This window comes from Rhagoletis pomonella, unplaced genomic scaffold (assembly GCF_013731165.1).
Source record: "Rhagoletis pomonella isolate Grant_MI unplaced genomic scaffold, Rhpom_1.0 Rhpom_scaffold_06240, whole genome shotgun sequence".
NCBI lineage: Eukaryota > Metazoa > Arthropoda > Insecta > Diptera > Tephritidae > Rhagoletis > Rhagoletis pomonella.
In genome coordinates, this window is record NW_023464771.1 from 3,733 (window position 1) to 10,072 (window position 6,340).

The 6,340-nt window shown below is 31.0% G+C and overlaps 1 long non-coding RNA gene across 1 annotated transcript; it reads left to right on the top strand.

The window, feature by feature from the left end:
* The first annotated feature begins 4,042 nt into the window (after window positions 1-4,042).
* LOC118755425 lies at window positions 4,043-6,133 on the top strand. Its single transcript, XR_004995006.1, has 4 exons — window positions 4,043-4,069; window positions 4,126-4,145; window positions 4,567-4,702; window positions 4,781-6,133. It is a non-coding gene; the product is annotated as an uncharacterized LOC118755425 (long non-coding RNA).
* The last annotated feature ends 207 nt before the right edge of the window (window positions 6,134-6,340 follow it).

Below are 6,340 nucleotides of genomic sequence, written 5' to 3' on the forward strand. Positions count from 1 at the left end.
TCCAAAAATTCCTTAGTTTTTTAATCCTGGAACACTAGTGTTAGCCGATTCGACTTAAGTAAATGGAAATGTTAATTTCTATTTTAGGGACGAAAATAATTCTCAAAAATTATTCCTCATAAAAAATATTCATTAAACAACAATTTTTTTTTCATGTATCATTTGGGTTAAATACATAATTTTTTTATACATGTACATTTTATTAGTTTTTTGCTATTTATTGGCCTAATAAAAACAACAATAGTTAACAAATGGTAAACTGAAGCTTAATAAAATTGTTTATTATATTTTATTCTTAATTTTTTTCTCAAATCCTTAAAATCCTTATTTCTTTAAAAAGGAAAAAATTAAAAATGTTTTGTGTACATACATACACATTAAATCGAAGAAAACTTGAAATTCCTAGTTTTTCTCAATACAAATTTACCTTTTCCAAGATAGATTTTATTTCTTTAAAAAAGAACGAAAAATTTTGTTGCCCAAAAAAAGTTTTACTTTTTTAATCTGATAATTTTTTCTAATTTTCGCGAAATATTTTTTAAGGAAATCGTTTTTCTAAAAAATTGTAAGCTTCTAAGACTTTTGAGAACAATTCAGTTTTTTTTTTTTAAATTTTGTTTCCTAAAATTCCCTAAATTTTTTTCCCAAAAAAGGGAAATATTATTTACAGAATTTTTGGTATTTTTATTTTTAAATGTGTTTCTTAAAATTGTAAGTTAAAATTATGAAAACGTAAATAAAGAACCGCAAAAATGCACACTATGGGTATTCATTTGCCTCGTAGCCGCGTAAACCTCGTAAATAATTCGATATTCCATACCAAATTTAGTAAGTTTACGAGGTTTACATGGTTACGAGGCATTTACGCGTTTTGATGAATTGCCCTACTAAATACATTCTTATGAGTGCAGGACTTTTTGGGATCTGTAGGGGTCCCTTCCATTACACATCTTTCAAATCCTTTTCAATGTATAATCTGGCACAGGTCGAGAAGGCTAGCAATTGCACCTGAAAGACTGGGTCATCTCCCCATTGCAATGAAAAGTCAAGTACCGGGTTCATAGATTCTCGCCCCTTTTCAGCCCATATACATATGTATGTATCTGCTAACGAAGCGAAACTATCCATTTGCCCACCCCAATGACATCGGAACCAATATCTTTCCAACCCTAGAATTTAACCTAAAGTATTTTTCTGTTGGTGCTTTTGAATCTGCGGTTAAGCAGCGCTTTGGCCAACAGACAACGCAGGCATAAGCGACATTCAGGCGGACAATTGTACGGTATAGAGGGTCCTTTAGTCCCAAATTGCATTGGTGCCTTGGTAAGAGATTTGTCTTGAAGGAAATTCCTACTTAGTCTCTTATCAATAGACTGCTGATTTCTATGCAGAAAACGGAGCGTAAAAATATATACCACTTAAATATAAACAAAATGTATAGAAATTTATACAATTTGTTTATAGTTATGTGGTACATATTTCTAGGCTCCGTATTTTTCATAAAAATCCGCAGTTTACTTATCAAGGGTATTTCCAAGACATTTCACTTTGTCAGCGTTTTCAAGCACTGTCCTTCAGGGGAAAACAAATCAAGGCTTTCCTTATATTTTCTTGCGAATGGAACAAGAATAGTTTTTAGTTTAGGCTGAGCCTCTCATCGGCTCACCATCGGCTTTTCAACTTTTTTCAAAGACTGGTTAAAAAAAACTTGAATAACTCAGCCTAAACTGCATCGATTTAGACTTGTGAGGTATCATTGGGAAGGAATTTTCCCACCCCTTTTATTTCTTTGCAAATAGGCTCAATTAATGAATGAAATAGAAAGGTAAGACAAACGAGCCCCATTCCATGTGTGTTGGTATTTGATAAAGAAAAAATTAGGACGTGAATGCGTTTTTTTGCAAAGAAATATACAGGGTGAGAAAATACCTTTCCACTGATACCTCACAAGTCTATATCGGTATAGTTTTGGCCCAGGTTTTCAAGTTTTTCTTAAACAAATCTTAGAAAAAAGTTAAAAAAAACAGCATCAAAAATCTTATTTTATGATTCCGTTAAAAAAATGTTTGAATATTTTTATGCAGATTTTTAAAGCTTAAACCGTTTTGTCATCTGAGGAGATTTTTTCCAAAAAATCTTTTAAGAAACTAAATGTTAATATTTTTCCGAAATATTTTGGTGAAAGTCTTAAAATATAATAAATTTTGTAATCCCGGCAGAAAAACCGCAACTTTTTTTGGTGAAGGTACATACAACATATCGTTACCTAAAGGTGAAAAGGTGCCAAGTCCATTTTTTTGAAATTGTTCAGGCGACACGAAAACTCAATGCAGTTTCGCATTATCTGGCATTCTGAATCTAAATTTAAATTTTGAAAAAAAGTGGACTTGGCACCTTTTCACCTTTAGGTAGCGATATTATAGTTTTCAAATCCTAGAATTCCTAAATACTAACCCACCCGTTTCTTTCTTCAAAATAAATCGTTATTTTTTAAATAATTACCACTTATTGCATTTAACTAAAATTTTAAAGCAATTCTGTCATTCTGCTTCCTACATATCAATTGCACCTATTTACTGGCAGCAACCTGATACGTTTTTATTCAGCGGTTAATGTTGCCTAGTTCCTGTAGCGAATTGTGCAAAGTACAACGCTCCCAAGAAAGGGGCAACAAGGAGTTACGCGATTAATGTTGTTTACCAACATTGCATCATTTCACCTGATTCGCGGTGAACAAGCGGACTGTAAGCTGGTCTGGAATAGGCTGGGCAAAACAAAAGTGCATTAAATTTAAGCGAAAAAACTATATAAAAGCAGAAACATCATTAAAACGCTCCACTTTGTTTGGCCATTGAATAATTAAGTTGTAAATCCCAACGGATGGCGGCAAAGTGATCAATGTGTATGTATGTACATTAGACCGTTCGTTAAAAATAAAATTTGGTTTGCCGGGCTCAAAAAGATGTCTTTTGGTCTAAAAATAAGCTGTGCAAAATTTTATTCGAATATAATAACACTAAGTAGTTGCGCGTTGCATTTGAAAATTTAGAAAACCATATGCATTCTGGGAAAAAAATTTTTTAACAAAATAGTTGAAAGTCGTGAATTTTATAGTCATTTGCTATATAAAATAACTCACACAATCTGAATATGAGGTCAGAAATTAAAAAAGTAGAATAGGTTTTAAGAATTTATCGTTTTTTTCCAATTGAGAAAACAGCATTTTCAATTTTTTTCAAAAATATCCGGTTGTGATTACCACACCACAAAAAGATCTCCACCAGATTAAAGGTCTTTGAAATCCCTACGAACCTGCTATACAATGTTTTGCAATCAAATTATCAGTTTAAGAGTTATCTGCCAATTTATTAGTGAAATCGGACACAATTTTAAGTCGCATCGTTATTCTACTGTGAATTACACCTAAAAGCTGCAAACTTTTTGTTCTTATTTTTATGCTATGTTAAAGCTTATTTAATTTCAAAGTATATAGATCCAAATTTTTTGCAAATCGATTTGAAAATAGAAAAGTTATAGCAAATTTAGTAAATGACATTGGATTCAAGCAACGTATCGATACTGTACAGCACATTTGATTGTAAAATAAATTAAAATATCATTTCCAGTGGCATGTTATGCACATCGCAATTAGAAAAACAGCTGACAATAGGTTTGTTTCATTAAGCAATAGCATTGTATAGGCTTACAAGTATGGAAAGCGCCATTTTGTTTGTTTACATTTGAAAACAGCTGAGATCACCTGATTTTCAATTCTCTCATTCTCCGCACAGAGTTACATTCAAGTTTCAGAAAAAACTTTAAAATGTAAACTGAGAAATATTTTAGAAAAATGTATTTTTATTCATTTGAATTCAATAAAAAAGAAATTAAAAATGCGTGCCAAGTCTTCCATTTCCAATAATAACGATAAATGTGTATGTTCCAGGCAATAATTTAAAATATTTGTGAAACTTATCGTTTTGCGCTAAAATACAACAATGTGTGTAAAATTCGTTGTCATTGCTTCTGTTTTGAATATCATATTCGTGCCTGCCGGTGGAAAAATTAGGTAAATTTGCATTTATTTTTAAGAAAACATATAAATTAATGTATATTTCTTTCCAGAGCGACATATTAGTGCATTGGTAAAGTGCTCTTATCATTCTGTATAGTCAACTCCAGCCAATCTTCTTTGGACAATAAGTTGTATTGGTGGAGCAGTTTCCTGAGCTTTGGAAGTGTTTGGGCTTGTTCGAGTTGCAATTACAACTGTAGTGTTGCGTGAATAAAGCATCACGTTCGCTGTGAATTTGTAGCAACGTTTTACCAATTAGGATGTTGGAACCGTCTTGCAAATTTTCATCAGCGCTGCAGTTTTTGTGCTTTTATTGCGTGCCTCGAGCAGGCCCTTTATCAGTGAATAGTTGTGGTTGTTGTAGTAGTAGCCGCATTACGAAGCCCGGCCTCAGTCGGTTTTCCATCAACAACAACGACAATAATAACCTGTTTATGCATTCCTGTTTTATAGCATTCCCCTTTCCAAATTAATATTATACTATGTTTAAGGCTCGGTGAAATAAATGAAGCGCTACTGGAGGCAAATTAAAATATCTCCCTCAGCAAAAATGAGACTCTCGCTCATGATGAAAGCATGTTAATAGTTTATTCTTTGAAACATCACCGACATAGTCATATTCTAAAGGTATACATTGATATTTTTCATGTTTATAAATTTTAATTGCTATTTTTGTTTGTTTACATATTTGACATTCACCACCAGCATCATCAACGCCATCACCAAATTCAATGCCATCAACACCATCAGCGGCTAGTAACAATGTATACCACAGATTTATGGCGAATTACAACGAGGCAAAAAACATATACATATGTAGGAATTGTAAAATTCCTAAAATTTTGCAAAGTTTTAAGAAAACTGCATTTTCTTGCACCACTATAACTGATTTCCAATTGTTAATATATATCAAAAGAAAGCTAAAAGGATTACCTTTCCTTTGATTATAAAACCATTTAAATCGCTGGACATTTTTATGCAAATTTCGCAACTTTTGAAATCATCTATATGTAAGCAGTGGAAAGGTTCTAAAATTTAGCAAAGTTGTAAGAAAACTGCATTTTCTTGAACCACTATAAATGATTTCCAATTGTTAATATATATCAAAAGAAAGATAAATCGATTACCTTTCTTTTAATTAAAATACCATTGAATTCGTTTAACATTTTTATGCAAATTTCGCAACTTTTGAAATCATCTATATGTAAGCAGTGGAAAAGTCCTCAAATTTTGTAGTTGTAAGAAAACTGAATTTTCGTAAACCACGATAAATGATTTCCAACTGTTAATATATATCAAAAGAATAGTAAATTGATTAATATATTATTATTATTATTATAGTTTAATATCTTTATACATAGATTTATTGAATATCCCGTTTTGTAGAATGGTTATGATGATGTCTTAGAAACGCTTGCCATAATTGATTATTAATAAAATAAAGGTTTATACTTTAAAAGGATTTTTTATTTCAAATGGATATTCTTTATTTTTTTTTAACTTATTGCTTTTCCACACCACCACTGAGGTTGCAATAAAGGCGCGTTACCGATTTTTTTTTTTTGGGTGTTCGGTTCCCCAGGAGGCCTATTTTCACCCATACTATCTACAAATACGAAGTGCATGCATATAAGAAAATCTAAGAAATAGCAAAATCCACGAAATACGAAAAAACTACACAAATCTACTTGGAAAAAACGACTATGACTAATAATAAAATCTAAGAAATAGCAAAATCCACGAAATACAAAAAAACTACACAAATCTACTTGGAAAAAACGACTATGACTAATAATACTACATACAAGAAAACTACTTTATACAAATTTATATACAATATTTACAAAATCACCCACAGTAAATCCCTTTCTATGAACTGTAATAGAGTATAGCAAAAAAATAAAAAAAATATTGCGACTGTAAATGTAGAGAACATCAGCATATAGAAGCAAGCTTTTGGGGTCAACAATTGTTATTAATAAGAGAGAATCACATCCCAAGACATCAAATTAAATTTTTAAATAACATTGTTATTAAAAAAAAATGTGGCACAAAGCCTAATAACATTAAAAAAAAAATTTTGGACGAAAAAAAATTGTGTAGCTCAGGAGCACTGTTAAAAATTTTTTTATCATTAAAAGAAATAGTACACAGTCATAGTCAGTAACACTGGTAAAAAAATTTTATGATAAAAAAAAAATAAAAAATAGTGGTACACAGCTCAGTAATACTGTTAAAGCAATTTTGATCATTAAAAAAAAAAAA